Source organism: Benincasa hispida, chromosome 2 (assembly GCF_027475165.1).
Source record: "Benincasa hispida cultivar pf3 chromosome 2, pf3_genome.v1.1, whole genome shotgun sequence".
Taxonomy (NCBI): domain Eukaryota; kingdom Viridiplantae; phylum Streptophyta; class Magnoliopsida; order Cucurbitales; family Cucurbitaceae; genus Benincasa; species Benincasa hispida.
The window spans coordinates 51,697,282-51,715,781 of NC_143479.1; the positions used below are offsets into that span (position 1 = coordinate 51,697,282).

General features: G+C 37.8%; 1 pseudogene across 1 annotated transcript; it reads right to left on the reverse strand.

The window, feature by feature from the left end:
- Window positions 1-1,641: 1,641 nt before the first annotated feature.
- On the reverse strand, window positions 1,642-3,643 carry LOC120070576 (pentatricopeptide repeat-containing protein At1g08070, chloroplastic pseudogene; annotated as a pseudogene). The gene has a single exon (XR_016527538.1). The product of XR_016527538.1 is annotated as a pentatricopeptide repeat-containing protein At1g08070, chloroplastic pseudogene (transcript).
- Between the last annotated feature and the right edge of the window lie 14,857 nt (window positions 3,644-18,500).

Here is an 18,500-nt window from a genome sequence, read left to right on the forward strand (position 1 = left end):
AGAACCACTGCCTTGAAAATAAATATTGCGCGACCTCAGTGCTAATCGCTTATGCCGGTTGCTCCCCAAGGTTAACGCAACCTCCAAATTCAGACGTGCACTCGTTGAAAAATAGACTAGAACTAGTGAGAAGATTACTTAGAATAGAAAATGAATTTAGGGAAATAGAAGATGGAAATCGAGTTTGTTGTGTCCCCTCAGGTCTGATATGAGTTAAATAATAGAGGAGAAGAGAACACCAACGGATAGAAATGAACAGTCAGAATGGTCTGTTAATTGACAGAAACCAATGGACATAAACCCAACAATCACAAACCCAACGGTCTAATCCAAATGATCTGTTAACGGTAAAAAATGAACAACCAACAACAAAATAATAATCAGATTTAATAATAATTTTATTAAAAAAATTAAAAAGATAAGTAATAAAAAAATTAGTTTTTTTCGCACAGCACAATTACCTAAACCCGTCAGTTCGTCCCTTCGAACGAATGACGGCAACACGCATATGGTGAAAGTAATTCTTAACTAGAATGTCTTGATATTTATACCCATTAGCCAATTCTAAATCTTTCCACGTCGGACAAAACTTTTCACTCTTAATTTTTTCTATGGGCCTAAGCCCAAAAGTCATTTCCAACATGCTTTTAAGCTAATAGGAAAATTTGAAATGATAAGACACATAATACTTGGTAAAATATCTCGATTTTTACCATATACTGCCACTGTCACATTTTTATTTGGTGGATTTTTAGGAATAGAAAAATAAGGAAAAATATTTACACAAATAGCAAAATTTAATTATTTAATCTTCTCCATCTTCCGGCTTCTCCTTTTTCCTCTTTTCTTCCTTCTTCAACTATAAATCTTTTTCTTCTTCTTCTTCTTTATTTATAGTTTTGTTGCTAGTTCAAAAATGTTAATTAAAATGACAATGATAGACAATGGAAAGCCAAATTATAGACCAAGTGATAGTAATTTTTTGTATTTTGTTGTTAGTTCCAAAATAATAATTAGAATGATAATCATAGACAATGGAAGGCCAGGTGATAAAACACTATCACTATCTATAAATGATAGAAAGTGATAGACTCCTATCAATTACCTATCTATAGATAATCATTTTGCTGTTCCTAGTTGTTGTAGACATTGTTATTAAAAATTTTGTCATTTTTAGATAGTTGCAATAGACATTATTATCAATATCCATCACAAACAGTCATTGATAGAAATTTATCAACGTTTATTAGTAATAGAAATTGATACAAGTCTATCACTTATAAACGCGGATAGGAGTCTATCGTATCTAAGTTTATCATCGGTAAAAATTGATAAAAGTCTATCAGTATCTATCAGTAATAGAAATTGATAGAAGACTATCTGATACAACTCTATCATTGATGGAGGTTGATACTATCCGTGTCTATCAATATTTTCTTTTTTTTTTTTTTTTTTTGCTATTTCCATAAATAGTTTGACTTTTTCTTTCCTGTGAAAAAAATTTCACCAAGATAGATTGAAGACATGATTTGAAACAAGTACTTCAAAAAATTGAAACTTTAGGGTATAATAGAAAATTTATAAAAATTCAAGTACAATTTCTATAATTTAAAGTGTTGGTGTTAAGAATGAAGACTAAAATTAATAATAATTCAAGATTTATAAACATACTTCAAAATTTTCAATGGTAAAATACAATTATGAGAGATGCAATTTAACTGAAAACATAACTTTTCAACATCTTACTGCATCTCTGCCGCATATTTAACCTAAAGAATTCGATGAATCAACCAATTCAATCCAACTACATCCAGCCATTTTCTTCAACCCTTTACTTCTCATGGTATCTCGAACTTCATTAGCATCATTCCATCTATCACAACTAGCATAAGTATTTGATAACAAAGCAAAAGTTCCCACTGTTACCCCTTTGCTTCCAAGCAGCCATTCCTTAACTTTCTCATACTTCTTCTCGTTCCCATGAATTTGACAAGCATGAAGCAAAGCTCCCCAAACTGAGCCTTCTGCTTCCATAGGCATCTCCTTTATGAATGCCTCTGCTTCATCCAAAAGCCCAGCCTTTCCATACAAGTCCACCATACAAGCATAATGCCTCATTTGAGGTGAAATATTATAAACATCTTTCATGGCTTCAAACACCATCAAGCCTTGATTGATCAACCCACCATGGCTGCAAGCAGATAACAAGCTAAGAAATGTTATGTCATCTGGTGAAATGCCATGAACTAACATGAGTGAGAAGAGACCAAAAGCTTGATTTCCTAAGCCATTCATGGCTAACCCACTAATGATTGTACTCCATGATATGATGTCCTTGTGCTCAATAGCTTTGAAGATCAAAATTGCCATTTCCATGTTGCCACATTTGACATACATGTTAATCAAAGCATTTCCGACATTTCCATCAATTATCACATCATGCCTAGAGTTGATATAAGAATGCACCCATTGACCTAAATGCAGAGCAGAAATGGAAGAACATGCAGACAATACATTAATTAGAGTGGCCTCATTGGGGATAGCCTCTCCCACATGAACCATGTTTTGAAATACCCTCACAGCCTCTTCACACAATCCTCTCTGTGCATAGCCCCCAATCATCGTAGTCCAAGACACTACATCTCTTTTAGGCATTTCATCAAACAGGTACTCTGCACTCCTCAAATACCCACATCTAACATAAAAATCAAGCAGGGCATTGTCCAAACTAACATTTTCCTCATTCAAACTCCTCAATCTAAGCCCATGTATAGCTTTCCCAAGCTTGAGACATCTAAGACTAGAACAAGCAGATAAAGCAGTAACAAGAGTAGTAGAATTAGGCCTCACATTCATGGACAAGAACTTACCCAGAGCTTCTTTTTCAAAACCCAGCTTGGAAAGACCCGAAATGATCGAAGTCCACGAAATAACATCTGGGTCAGGGATGGAATCAAAGATTCGAGAAGCAGAAGGAACATCCCCATCGAGAATGTAGAAATGGAGCAGAGAATTTTGGAGGAAGATGTCAGAAAGGTGACCTGATTTGATGAGATGGGCATGGATTTCGAGGCCCTTTTGGGTTTCATGGAGGAAACAACAGGCTTTGAGGGCGTAAGTGAAGGTGAAATGGTTGTGGGAAGATGGGTAGCGAAGCATTTGGTTGTAGAGGAAGAGGCCATTTTCAGGGGAGACGGAGTTTACCAAAGAACCGAGCAAAGGGTTAAGAATGTGGGGTTTTGGATTTATGAGGAGGTTGGTGTGGATTTGGGCTAATTGAGCAATTAAAATCGAGGGTTTTGGAGGTTTCAATAGCATGCTATTGCTCAACCATTCGTGTAGAACTTGGAAATGATGAATTGGACATTGAACCTTCACAAAGTTGGTGGATTTGTAACAGCCCGTATTTTTCAATACAGTTGGTGGACTCAAACGGAACTTGTTCGAAGTGAGTGTCAGCTGTCGAACGTGCAGCAAGAGCACGTCGGTCTGAATCGTCTGACACGCGAGGACTGGTCGTCGGAGTCAGTGGTCGACGCTGCTGCTCGTGGGTTTGTGGTGTAGTCGCCGACGAACAAGACAGAGGGCAGATGGGCAAGAGGAAGAAGATGACGGAGCTGGTTTCCCTCTTTTCTTTCTCTTCTTCTCTATTTATGATCTCATAAATATATTAAATTCTATAAATTATGAATTTGAGATTTAATTTAAATTTAATTATTTATATATTGGTATATTGATTAATTATTTAATCGAACTATTTTCAAATATAGAAAAATAAATAAAAATATTTACAAATAATAACAAAATATCAGACGAGGAGGAGAGAATTTTTAGCTTCCCTTTTTACCCTTTAATTTTTTTAAAATGTCTACTTTACCCTCAAATCTTTTACATTTAAAACCTCTACACCAAGACACTTCATTTATGAAATGACATGTCAATTCAAACGAAATCTTTTCAACTAAAAAAATCTACAAATAGGCACATATATATAACTTCTTCTATTGGGTTTCCAAGATTAGTCATGGAGAAATTCTCTCTAATATCTCATTTCACTCCCCAATGGAAATCGATCTTATGATGGATAACTGAAGAAATTGTTTTCTAATGGGTAGGTTTTTTTAGCAATCCTTTTGGGTGTTTTATCAAAATATTTTATTTGTTTGCTTTTTTAAGTGTGTGTGTTTTTTTTTTTGAGGGATTTAATTTACGAGTTTAAGAGTTTATTTACATGGAGAGATCAAGGCAATATGTTCATTAATTTTAGTGACTCATGTAAATATTTTATTTGTTTTTTTTTTCTGCAAATGTGTGTGTGATTTAAGAGTTTATGTACAAGGAGAGATCGGGGCAATATGTCCATTGATTTTAGTAACTTCATTAAAACAAATGAAGATGCAAAATAATATAAAAGAATTCAAAACATTAGCTATTACTTTTCTCCAATGGATTCGAAGATGATGTGATTTGTTTACCCAATTTTTTCTATTTTTTAATTTAATTGTAGTGTATATGAATATTTGATTTCATTAATTGCATGATATCCACCATATTGGGAAAACTAAAAGGATATTGTTCTTTTAGAAACTATTTAGAAAAATATTGTTGTTTTCAAACTATTTGTAAAAATATTGTTGTTGTTTTTTTTTAAATAAGTTGAGGGTTGAAAATTTGACCAAGGTAGGTCGAATTTTGAACCCTCGACCTTGCCATTTCGCTTTTCCAAGGTTTCCATTATTATTTTGAGAGAGAGCGAGATTTTGAGAGGTTTCCATTATTATTTTGAGAGAGTGAGATTATAAGAGAGATTATGAGAGAGAGCGAGATTATGAGCGAGATTTTGAGAGCGAGAGTGAGAGAGATAGCGAGATTTTGATAGAGAGCGAGAGTACTCTTCAATTTTTGGGTCATCCGTACAAATTTTCCTTTTTTTTCTTTTTTAATTATTACACATTGACCTTCTTCTTTCTTTCTTCTTTTCTTTTTTTTTTTTTTAATTTTCCATTTTATAAAACCAATTTCTAAAAATATTTTATTATTTTATTTAAACTCTAAAAAGAATAAATTAAAAAAAAATCTCATAAAAATAAAAGAGAGAGAACGAGATTTTGAGAGCAAGAGCGAGAGCGAGATAGCGAGATTTTGATAGAGAGCGAGAGTACACTTCAATTTTTGGGTCATCCGTACAAATTTTTCTTTTTTTTTTAATTTTTTTTTTTAATTATTACACATTGTCCTTCTTCTTTCTTTCTTTCTTCCTTTCTTTTTTTTTTAATTTTTCATTTTATAAAAATAATTTCTAAAAATATTTTATTATTTTATTTAAACTCTAAAAAGAATAAATTAAAAAAATAATATCTCATAAAAATAAAAGAATGTAAATTAAATATCTCATTTATATAAAAATAATTACAAAAATCAATGTGGCCCACAAGGCGGATGTCGTCGATTTCGGGTTGGTTGTCGTCGTCGACTTCGAACTTGAGGTTGCTTGGGTTCTTCTTGATGTTGCTCTGGTACCTTTGCAGGTGCTTCATAATATAAATATTTATTATGCTCTCCATGACCCCGACCATGTCCATGCACGTATGAAGACGAAGGACCAATCTCTAAGCCATAATGTCCTTAACCAAATGCTGGCATCATCATCATCGGACTAACATAATTAGTTTGACTCTACATCTGCATCATAGAGGGAAACTCTTCCACATTATGTGCAACCTCATCAAATTCATCCTCTTCCCGAACAGGTCCTCTACGTTTAGGAGCTAGTGGAGGAACAATAGGTATATTGTACATATAATGAATTTCCTCCATATAGCTTTGGTTGTCACTACTTATAGCAAGAACCTGGTTCAGATCATTCGCAACCTCACGGAGTCTACTGTTGTTCGATCTCTGTGAATTATAAAACAATTAGACAATATTTATTTAAATTAAAAATAATTAGATAATATTCATTCATATACCAGATGACCGATAGCTGCTCCCAGACAAGTGACGTAGCACCTTGTGATATTATTATACCAATGAATATATTATGGAGTGACATCTGTGTCAAATTGTTCAAGAGAAACCCCCATTGCAATAAACCTTGCACGATAGTGCCATCGCACAACCAAATGTGCAATTTTTTCGAACCAATCTCCAGTCCTTAGGTCAATATTATGCAGTACGGGTTCAATATCACAAGGCGATGGGACATCCTGCTGAAAACCGAATTGTCTCATCACCCTGTTAGGAAGATGCCACTCACCAATGTGAAAACATATGAGAGGACTCATCGTCCGCCATATATTTTGACCAATCGTACAAAAATTAGGCAAAGTATGTATAATAATTTTGTACGACTCCCAAATAACCTGAAACATAAAATATTATATTAGAGAATATTAAAGACAAATACAATAAAAATGTGTATAAAATAATCAATTAGGTTAAGTGTAATGTACCTGTTCAGGTTGAAGCAGATCAAACATATATCTATACTGGCTAATTACATGTGTGGCTGTCTTAGTCACACAAAATTTGTCTCTCCACCTAAAATTTTAAATTGATAATTTAGAATTTAAATTAACTAAATCAGTGATATAAAAATTAAATTGAATTAAAACAACATACCGAGAACCTAGGCTTGTCCAACTAACTGAGCGTCATTAACATGTTGTAGCTGTGGAGCCATTGTTGGAAATCGCTCCCAAGCCCATAGTTGAAAAAGTATGAGAGGCTCAGCTATCTCTCGAACCTCAAGTCTTGTTGCTTTGCATAGTTGTCTATACAACCATGTCAAACATGCTCCATCCCATGAATACCGCCCCACATCATGGAGGTTAGCTAACAGTGGTAGGAACATCAAGTGAACAAAATGACTTGATTTATCGAAAATAGACTTCCACCCATCATTTGTAGTATACATGCTCGCGCATATCTTATGACGGTTTTCTCATCTACATCATATGTGAGCTCACGAAATTGTGTTTCTAACCATATTAAACTTAACTTCAATCCTTTAATCTTGTCAGCAGGTGGGTTCGCATCGAGGTAAAGTTGAAAAACTTCTAACCAGTCATCGTACATCACTCTAGTGACCGGCTCACCATCAACAGATAACCCCAACAACACTTCTATGTCTTGTAGAGTGATAGTGCACTCTCCAACATACATATGAAATGTATGCGTCTCGGACCTCCATCTCTCGACCAAGGTTGTGATCAGATGCCAGTTCAACTGAATAAATCATAATCTGGCAACCCCGTAGAATCCAGATGTGCGTAATAGCGGTAATATTCGAGGGTGGAGTGGGATAATGTGCTGGAGAATTACCTCTTGACGCCTGCATGATATTTCTCCAATAATACAATCTCGCCATACAACAAATGATCGATGAATGGACTGGTCGTACAAAACATCGGGATCAATAGGTCCTGGGTTTAAAGTCATGATCTGAAAAAAAAATATTTATTTCTCAATTAAAAAAATATTTGTTTCTCAATTAGAAGAATAATGTACAACTTAATTAAAATAATAATGCACAACTTTATAATAAAAAAATTGAATATACAATAAAAGATAAGTATTCTTTCCTACAATCTCGCTCTCAATCTCGCCCTCTCCGACAATCTCGCTCTCAATCTCGCTCTCTCTTACAATCTCGCTCTCTCTCACAATCTCGCTCTCTCTTACAATCTCGCTCCCTTATAATCTCGCTCTCTCTTACAATCTCACTCAGAATCTCGCTCTCTCTTACAATTCAAAATTCTGTTATTGTTGTTATTTTTTCATTAATGATTATTAGCTTTTTTTCTCATTGGTCATGTATATATATATATATATATATATATATATATATATATATATATATATATATATATAGTAAATAAAGTGAAGACAATTATGAGCGAGATCCTCCTCATGAGCGAGATACTCAAGCATTTCTTTAAAAAGTGTCTTCCTAGCGATGCTCACAAGATTCAGGCCACATTTCTAGCGAGATTCCCTTCTAGAGCGAGATCCCCATCACAAAATTAACGATATTTCCTTCTAGAGCGAGATCCTCAAGCATTTTTTTAACAATCTGTCTTCTTAGCGATGCTCATGAGATTCAGCCCACATTTCTAGCAAGATTCCCTTATAGAGTGAGATCCTCATCACAAAATAGCTTCACCCACTTATCTTCCTTGTCGAGGGTTGAAGTTTCGACTTATGTATGTCAAAACTTCAACCTTCGACAACCTAATATACAAAATTAGCGAGATTCCCTTCTAGAGCGATATCCTCATCACAAAATTAGCGAAATTTTCTTTTCCTTGTCGAGGGTTGAAGTTTCGACTTATGTATGTCGAAACTTCAACCCTCGACAACCCTAATATACATATTGTTTTCAAGTTTTTCTTTGTTTGTCGAGTTCTCAACATTCGACCTCTACATTAATCGAATCCTCAAACCTCGACTTCTAGCGTCAAACTCCCAAAACAACAATATTTCTCTAATAAGTTTCAAAACAATAATATTTCTCTAATAAGTTTTGAAAACAACAATCATATTTATTTTATGCAAATTTAAATTTAAATATAATAATTAACTCATTTGATTTAATAGAATATATAAACTCTATCAATTTGTTTTACTCTATTTTAATTCTTTACATTTGTTTTGTATTTTGCATGTGGAGGATGGTATCTTCGGCCTAAACGTTTTCAAATATGGGATCTTCAGTCTAAGCATTTTCAAGTAGATAACTTTTTCTTTAGCATTTATTTTGGATGTTGTATTAAAATATTTTGTTTGTTTGGTTTTTTGGAAATGTGAGTGTGTGTTTTTTGGAAATGTGAGTGTGTGTTCCTTTTTTCTTTTCTTTTCTTTTTTTCTTTTTTCTTTCCCTTTTTTTTTTTTTTTTTTTGGAAACAAGTGGCTTGTATTGAAATATTTTGTTTGTTTGTCTTTTTCTTCAAGTGCGTGTTTATGTGTATTATTTTTTTTTTGTGATAGATTTGATTTAGGAGTTTATTTACCTAGTTCATTGATTTTAGTAACTTATTTACTTTTGTTGCTTTGTTATTTTGCTTGAAAATGGCAAAAGAGTTTAGGGAGAGAAAGATGTGGAAATGAAACAAATGAAGATCAAATAATCTTGAAAAAAATCAAAGCCAAATAACATATATTGGCTATTACTTCCCTTATGATTTCCCTCCACATGATTTCATATGTTATCCCTATCTGATTTGTTTTACTCAAGTTTTTCTACTTTTAATTTAATTTATGTGTATATAAATATTTGGTTTACGGTATGATATCCACCATATTTGTTTTTAGCCGATTCTCATTTTTTAAAATTTGTTTTTTTAGGTAAATATAACAACTCACCTAAATAAAATTAATTTGATTTCCTAGATTACATAATTTTTACCAATTTGTTTACTCCATTTTTATTTTTTAAATTTTTTTTTTATTTTATTGCATTGTATTTAAATATAAAAAACCATTCCCATAACAACTTATTTTATTTTTAATGGCAATTGTTGATTTATTTGTAGTCAATATATATATTTTTTAAAAAAAAATCATATCTAAAGATCCTTGAAAAGGGAAAAGAATCTTGAAGACCTTTTAGATTTAGTTTCTATCTAATATCTTCCCTAATATTCTTTACTAATATATGCCCTACTAAAATTCAACCTTTCACTTTTATTAATAACTATTAATTAGGCCAATTATCTACTAAAAATTGGTTGAAACAAAATTTAATTGAATAATTCTAGAAGTTTGTAGGATTGGAAGTTAACATAATTGGAGTAAAAGATAGTGGACCATCAAAAGATGATTACTTGAGTAAATAACATGATATCCCAACATTTTTATTATTATATATTACCTGATCTTTATTTTTAGTTATCCATTTTCCATTTTTAAAGTATTAAATGGTTGAAGTTTATAGTTGAAATGGTAGTTTAAGATTAATCATTGGCTACGACCATGTAACAATATTATTTTATTTTCTTCAACATGGTGAAAATTTCTCCTAAAAGAAAAAAAAATAAATATAAAGTCAAAAATTAAAAGATGGATATATAATCTTTGACCAATCAAATTATGCTAAAGATGTCACTGTTTTATCATTTTTCATTTTTAATATGAGTTGTTTTAAAAATTATAGTTTAATTTTAGGTATTAATGGTTGTTCTAAAAGGAGTTTTTTTTTTTTTTTTTTTTTTAAAAAAATTATGATTAGGAAAACAATTTAGGGAAATATAGTGGTTTTGAAACTATTTAGAAATCTATGATTATTTTGAAGTTTTCGAGGTGGGAATTTTGTTTAAAATATTTTGTCGAGGGTTCAACCCTCGACCTGCCGAAAATTAAAGAAGAGATCGAGAGTTTGACCCTCGACCTAAAGGAAATTGAGAAGAGGACGAGGATCCAACCCTCGACCTGTCAAAAACTAAAGGGAAAATTTGAAAGAGGTCGAGGGTAACCCTCGACCTCTGGAAAATTATAGAACAAACCCTCGACCTAAAGGAAATTAAAGAATCGTTTAATAATTATACACGATCGCACACAATCGTTTAGTAATTCTTTATTAACATAACAATAGGTGCAAACTTCCGAAAAGAATAAGTGAACGATGAACAACTTCTTTATTAGACGATAGGAATCAAACAAGATTAATCGGTCACTTACAAGACGCTAAACGATCGTTTACAATCTTTCCACGATCGCTCAGTATGACTAAACGACCGCTTACTAAATCCTCTATGATCGACCACAAACTCCTACACGATCGCTTAACTATTACTATTACATGATTGCCTTCTCAGAACCTATACGATTGCATACCTTTTACTATACGATCGTATACCAAGTACTACACGATCGCCGAGCTTTATTACATGATCGCCTAATGGAAGTAGACGATGAGCAGCACACTGTGATGGTCTCTCCGCGACAGCGTCTTCTGAACTCCCACTCTCGAGAGCTCTCTTTCCTCACTACACGATCGCCCACAAACTCCTACACGATCGTTTAACTATTACAATTAGACGATCGCCTTCTCAAAACCTATAGGATCGCCTACCTTTTACTGTACGATCGTATACCAAATGCTACACGATCGCTAAGCTTTACTACACGATCACATAATTGAAGTATACGATGAGCGGCACGCTGCGATGGCCTCTCGAGAGCTCTCTTTCCCTACTACACGATCGCCCACAAACTCCTACACGATCGCTTAGCTATTACAATTAAACGATCGTCTTCTCAAAACCTATACGATCGCCTACCTTTTACTATACGATCGTGTACCAAGTGCTACACGATCGCTAAGCTTTACTACATGATCGCCTAGTGGAAATACACAATGAGCGGTACACTGCGATGTCCTCTCGAGAGCTCTCTTTCCTCACTACACGATCGCCCACAAATTCCTACATGATCGCTTAGCTATTACAATTAGACGATCGCCTTCTCAAAATCTATACGATCGCCTACCTTTTACTATACGATCGTATACCAAATACTACACGATTGCTAAGCTTTACTACATGATCACATAGTGGAAGTATACGATGAGTGGCACTCTGCGATGGCCTCTCGAGAGCTCTCTTTCCTCACTACACGATCGCCCACAAACTCCTACACGATTGCTTAGCTATTACAATTAGATGATCGCCTTCTTAAAACCTATACGATCACCTACCTTTTACTATACGATCGTGTACCAAGTGCTACATGATTGCTAAGCTTTACTACATGATCGCTGAGCTATACTACACAATCGCCTAGTGGAAATACACGATGAGTGACACGCTGCGATGGCCTCTCGAGAGCTCACTTTCCTCACTACACGATCGACCACAAACTCCTACACAATCACTTAGCTATTACAATTAAATGATCGCCTACCTTTTACTATACGATCGTATACCAAATGTTATACGATCACTAAGCTTTACTACACGATCGTATAGTTGAAGTACACGATGAGTGGCACGCTGCGATAGCCTCTCGAGAGCTCTCTTTTCTCACTACACGACCGTCCACAAACTCCTACACGATCGCTTAACTATTACAATTAGACGGTTGCCTTCTCAAAACCTATACGATTGCCTACCTTTTACTATACGATTGTGTACCAAGTGCTATACGATCGTTAAGTTTTATTACACGATCGCTGAGTTATGCTACACGATCGCCTAGTGGAAGTACACGATGAGCGGCACGCTGTGATGGCCTCTCGAGAGCTCTCTTTCCTCACTACACGATCGTCCAAAACTCTTACACGATCGCTTAGCTAAGAATCTGAATCTCTGCAACGTGCGTCAGAGTGATTTGAATTGTCGAGCTCCTTTAAAACGAATCCGAATCTCTGTAGCGTGTCAGCGTCTCGTTCCATCCCATCCATATTATTTTCCCAATGTCGGACCCGTGGGTCGAGTTTTGAAAACTCGACCTTTAAGCTTATAACCCCCATCCCCTCTTCTCATTTTCTCACACTGCTTTCGTTCCCTCATTCTCCTCATTGCCTTTCGACCTTTAAGATCAACCTCTCATTTTCTCCCCACTGCCTTCGTTCTCTCATTCTCACTGCCTTCAACCTTTCATTTTCTCACTACCTTCAGCAAATCTTCTTCTTCTCCCACATTCGTCCATTAAATTGTGAGGTTTGTACCTTTTACTATACAAAATTTCATTTTTTTTTAAAGAACTATACATTTTGTTCCTATTCTCATACTATTATTATTATTATTTTTATATAGTTTTTGTTGTTGTTTGGGAAACAAAGAACAAAAAAGGTTGTTAAATTTGTGAGTTTACTATTTATTTATTACTAGTTTTATTATATTTAGTAGATCTATCATGTTAAATTCAATGGCGGGGGTGCCTAGGGGCGCATTAATTGGGTGGGAACTTTCTGGCGGGCGAAAATTCGAAAACGAACCCAGGTGTACAGAACGATGAGATGAAGCCGCGCGCTTTGACGGTTTTTGGAACGGTGCTCGTTTAGTGCCCCAAACGGTTATCGGCCCCGGCGGGGTGCCCCGGGGACCAATTTTTGGGTGGGAACTTTTCGGCAGGTGAAAATTCAGAAATGGACCCAGGCGTTTAGAAAGATGAAAAAAAGCCATGCGCGCAGACGGTTTTGGGAACGGAGCTTGTTTTTTGCCCCAAATGGCTATCGGGCCCGACGAGGTGTCCCGGGGCCCAATTTTTTGCCAGGTACTTTCCGGCGTGCAAAAATTTGAAAACGGACTCAGGAGTTCAGAACGACGAGAAAAATTCGTGCGTGCAAACGGTTTTGGGAACGGAGCTCGTTTGGTACCCCAAACAGCTATCAGGCCCGACGAGGTGCCCCGAAACCGAAATTTCGGGCGGGAACTTTCCGTTGGACGAAAATTCGAAAATAGACCAAGGGGTTCAGAATGATGAGAAAAATTCATGCGTACAGACGATTTTGGGAACGGAGCTTGTTTGGTGCCCAAACGGCTATTGGGCCTGGCGGGGGTGCCCTAGGGCCCAATTTTTGGCCGGAACTTTCAGGCGGGCGAAAATTCGAAAACGGATCCAGGTGTTCAGAACGATGAGAAAAGCTTTGCGCGTAGACTATTTTGGGAGCGGAGCTCGTTTGGTGCCCCAAACGGCTGTCGGGCTCGGCGGGTGTGCCCCGGGGCCCAATTTTTGGGCGTGAACTTTTCGGCGAGCGAAAATTCGAAAACGGTTCCAGGGGTTCAAAACGATGAGAAAAAGCCATGCGCGCAGACGATTTTTTGAACGGAGCTCGTTTGGTGACCCAAACGGCTATCGTGCCCGGTGGGGGTGCCCCGGGGCCCAATAATTGGGCAGGAACTTTTCGGCAGGCGAAAATTTGAAAACGAACCCAGGGGTTCAAAATGATGAGAAAAAATCGTGCGCGTAATGGTTTTTGGAACGGAGCTCTTTTGGTGCACCAAACGGCTATCAGGCTCGGCGGGGGTGCATCAGGGCCAAATTTTTGGGAGTGAACATTCCGCGTGCGAAAATTCGAAAACAGATCTAGGAGTTCAGAGCGATGAGAAAAAGCCAGGTGTGCAGACGGTTTTCGGAACAGAGCTCGTTTGGTGCCCCAAACGGCTATCGTGCCCGGCGAGGGTGCCCTGGGGCCCAATATTTGGGCGGGAACTTTCCGGTGGGCGAAAATTCGAAAACGAACCCAGGGGTTCAGAACGATGAGAAAAAGTCGTGCGCTCAGACGGTTTTGGGAACGGAGCTCGTTTGGTGCCCCAAACGGCTATCGGATCCGGAGGGGGTGACTCGGGGCCCAATTTTTAGGCTGGAACTTTCCGGCGTGTGAAAATTCGAAAACGGACCCAAGGGTTCAAAACGATGAGAAAAAGCCATGCGCACAGACGATTTAGAGAACGATGCTCGTTTGGTACCCCAAATGGCTATCGAGTCTGGCGGGGTGCCCTGGGGACCAATTTTTGGCCGGGAACTTTTCGGCGAGTGAAAATTCAAAAACGGACCCAGTCGTTTAAAACGATGAAAAAAAGCTGTGCGCGCTGATAGTTTTAGGAACGGAGCTCGTTTGGTGTCCCAAACGGGTATCGGGCCCGACGGGTTGCTGCGGGGCCCAATTTTTGGCCAGGAACTTTCCATCGTGCAAAAATTCGAAAACAGACTCAGGGGTTCAGAACGACGAGAAAAATCCGTGCGCGCATACGGTTTTGGGAACGGAGCTCGTTTGGTATCCCAAACGTCTATCGAGCCCGACGGGGGTACCGAGGCCGAATTTTTGGGCAGGCACTTTCCGTCGGGCGAAAATTTGAAAACAGACGAAAAGGTTTAGAACGATGAGAAAAAGCCATGCATACAGACGGTTTCAGGAACGGAGCTCATTTAGTGCCCCAAATGGCTATCGGGCTCGGCAGGGGTGCCCTGGGCCTAATTTTTTGCCGGAACTTTCAGGCGGCTGAAAATTCGAAAACGGACTTAGGTGTTCAGAACGATGAGAAAAGTCGTGCGCGCAGACGATTTTGGGAACATAGCTCGTTTGGTGCCCCAAAAAGCTATCGGGCCCACGGGGGTGCCCTGGGGCCCAATTTTTGGGCAAGAACTTTCCGGTGTGCGAAAATTCGAAAACAGACCCAGGGGTTTAGAACGATGAGAAAAAGACGTGCGCGCAGACGATTTTGGGAACGAAGGTTGTTTGGTGCCTCAAACGGCTATCAGGCCTCGCAAGGGTCTTCTTGGGCCCAATTTTTGGGATAGGAACTTTCCGGCGAACGAAAATTTTTAAACGGGCCCAGGGGTTCAGAACGGTGAGAAAAAACCGTGCGCGTAGTCGGTTTTTGGAACGGAGCTTGTTTGGTGCCCCAGACGGCTATCGGGCTCGGCGGGGGTGCCCCGGTGTAACATGATTTGTATGTATGATATTTAATGCTCATGATGATGCGATACTACTACTATTTATGCGTTAATTAGAGATGCTCAAGTAGTATGCCCTGCGTTGTCACAAGTTTCCTTACGATGGAACCAAGTATAATTCCACCGCAAGTTTCTCGGTGTGATCCGAGGTCGAACACGGGGAAGTGGTGCCGGTTATTGCGGTATGTTCATGGTATATGCGACCATATTTTTTAATTCTTTATAAAAGTGTGTATAGTATGTAAATTACAGTAAAATAAAGGAAAGCAATAAGATGCGATAAAACTTGAAAATACAATAAACCTAAACTAGATGTTACAAGATACAGGGTTTATGTGCAAGATACTAGGATTAAGGCTGGCTGTGAAGGTTGTGCAAAGACATGGAATGCGACGACAAGTCTTGTGAACAAATTAGATAGAGAAAGATAAGTATTACAAACAACGCAAGTTCTTAATCGAATTGATGGTACAAATATTGTTCCGCTCTTCTCTTGGCATACACCTTTCAGTGATCGGCCGTGTCTCCCACATGCTTGTGGTGAAATAGAGTCTAACGTAATGAATGCAAGGTTGTTTCCATGTCTGGAAGTACTACTCGCTTTAGTTAACGCACTCTTCTGACCTTCTCTCGATAGATCAGAATGACATTTTCACTTCTGCTCTCACAGGTGAAGATGCTGTCTAGCATGCTTTAGCTAAATGTATTTGATAACTTTAATACATATTAAGTTCTTGGTGATTTATATTGCTCATCAAGAGATTAAGAAAACATCATGGAGAAAGTGACTAATGGGTGAACGAAAATAGATACAGAATGGTAAATGAAATCTATCGAAACATTTAATATTTCTACTAAGTGTTTGATACATGATGTGTGAATGTAGAGATAAAGAAAACATGGAATACGGTGAAAAAGAGATAGAACAGATACAATCAGGTGCCAATGTTTTGGCACAGATTCAATGGAGATTTGCTTGCCGGATAGGATGTTTTGATGGCAGGAAGAGCTTCCCTCTCAGGCTTGCTCCACCAGTACAGGGGTCTCTGCACAGAGCTTCGATCGGGTATACAGTCGGTCAGATCCGAGATTTATCTCTCGACCTTATCTCTTTCTCTTCCCGGATTTCTTCTTTTTAGCACTCAGCTCAACCTTTTTCTCTCTAAAATCTTACAGCACTTAGCCCAGTATCAAATAGCATCATTTTCTTTGAATTTGCTGGGGTATTTATAGGAGTAGATCCTTTGACTCTGGCCATGTGGTCCCCACTTGATGGTTATGGTAATTTCGCAGATGGAGGGATATTGTTCCTTCTGTTATGCAATAAGACCATCAATTTTGCACAACCATTAGTTGTACACATGTCTCAATCCTCTGCTTTCGTGTTGCTCGGTTGCATCTTTCGATCATAGGTTCGCATGCGGTGTTTGTTTTTATTACCGGATGCGGTCGTAGCATAGCTCTGGACCGACTATCGCATTGCACCATTACTTCGGTAATTGTCTCTTCAAGGTTGATCGACGGGCGCAATGTGATAGAGATGCATTGATTAGTTTCTCATGAGCCTTGAGCGCAAGTGGTGACTTGGTCTCCTGCAAAACAGAGTGAAGTTTGGCTTGTCCTTTATCTTTTTTATGTTAGTGGGTGTAATTGTAAACATTTATAATTATTGTCATATTAAGTTAATTTTCATACAATTGGTGCATAATTACTAACTTTTGGCCGCAATATCTAGATAAGATGACATAAATAACTTGTATTTCTACAAGTTATCACCCGGGGCCCAATTTTTGGGCGGGAACTTTCCGACAGGCGAAAATTTGAAAACGGACAAGGGGTTCAGAACGATGAGAAAAAGTGGTGCGCACAGATGGTTTTGGGAATGGAGTTCGTTTGGTGCCCCAAACCGCAATCGTGCCCGGCGAGGGTTCCTCGGGGCCCAATTTTCCGGTAGGCGAAAATTTGAAAACGGACCAAGGGGTTAAGAACGATGATAAAAAGTCGTGCATGCAAACGGTTTTGTGAACGGAGCTGGTTTGGTGCCCCAAACGTCTATCGGCCTGGCGGGGGTGCCCCGGGGCCCATCTTTTGGGCGGGAACTTTCCAGCGGGCGAAAATTTGAAAACAGATCCAGGGGTTCAGAACGATGAGAAAAAGGCGTATACGCAGGCAGTTTTGGGAACAGAGCTCGTTTGGTATCCCAAGCAGCTATCGGGCCCGGCGGCGATGCCCCGGAACCGAGCAATTACAACTTAATTTCAACTCTAATGACTCTAGCAAATTTACGTACCCTTTTTCACACATTAATGCTCATAAATATGTGAGCAATTACAAATTAATACTACAAAAAAAAAAAAACTTAATTTAATTGTCAAAACCTAATAACCATTTTAGTTTCTAATCTCAATTTTATCTAATAAATTGATACCCACCACATGCAATTGAGTAAAATTAAAGCATGCTCTGATACCACATGATGGAAAAATCGACATGCGCAGTGGAAATAAGAATTGATTTTACTCTAATTGCCCAAAATAAACATGTAACCCTAAAAGAATTAATTAGGGTTATTTTGAAATAATACCTTTGAAGCTCCGTAGTTGCACTTCCCTTACTAGAGATATATTTGTTAACTAACGGGTCATTCCACTATAGTCTCGTCACTTGATATAACTATGATTAGTAAGCTAATCCTTCACAAGTTGTTCGTAATCTCGGCTGGGTCATAAAAGCCGTTTTACCTACGAGACTACATCTTATTCCTTAAGTTCCACTGATCCTCTAATGAACAATTGGTTTAAGGTCCAACCTATAAACCGAACCCCTCTCGGGCCAATGAGAGGGTGGGGGCCCTTGTTCAAGACCTGGATTTAGTACTAAAGGGAACAACCTATCTACTATCCCTATAACGGGTAGGAGTGAATTTCATCTTGCACCCTATGTTCCCAGCTATCCACCTGATCTTACCCCTGAAATGGGAGGCTTATTGGGTCATCGATAATGAGCTGCCCTCACCTATGCAGATCTAAGGATATTTCGAGTGAACAGGAGTTCATAGTTAGGTCAGGATTAAGATTAAGTTACCTAGGTCATCAATTGAC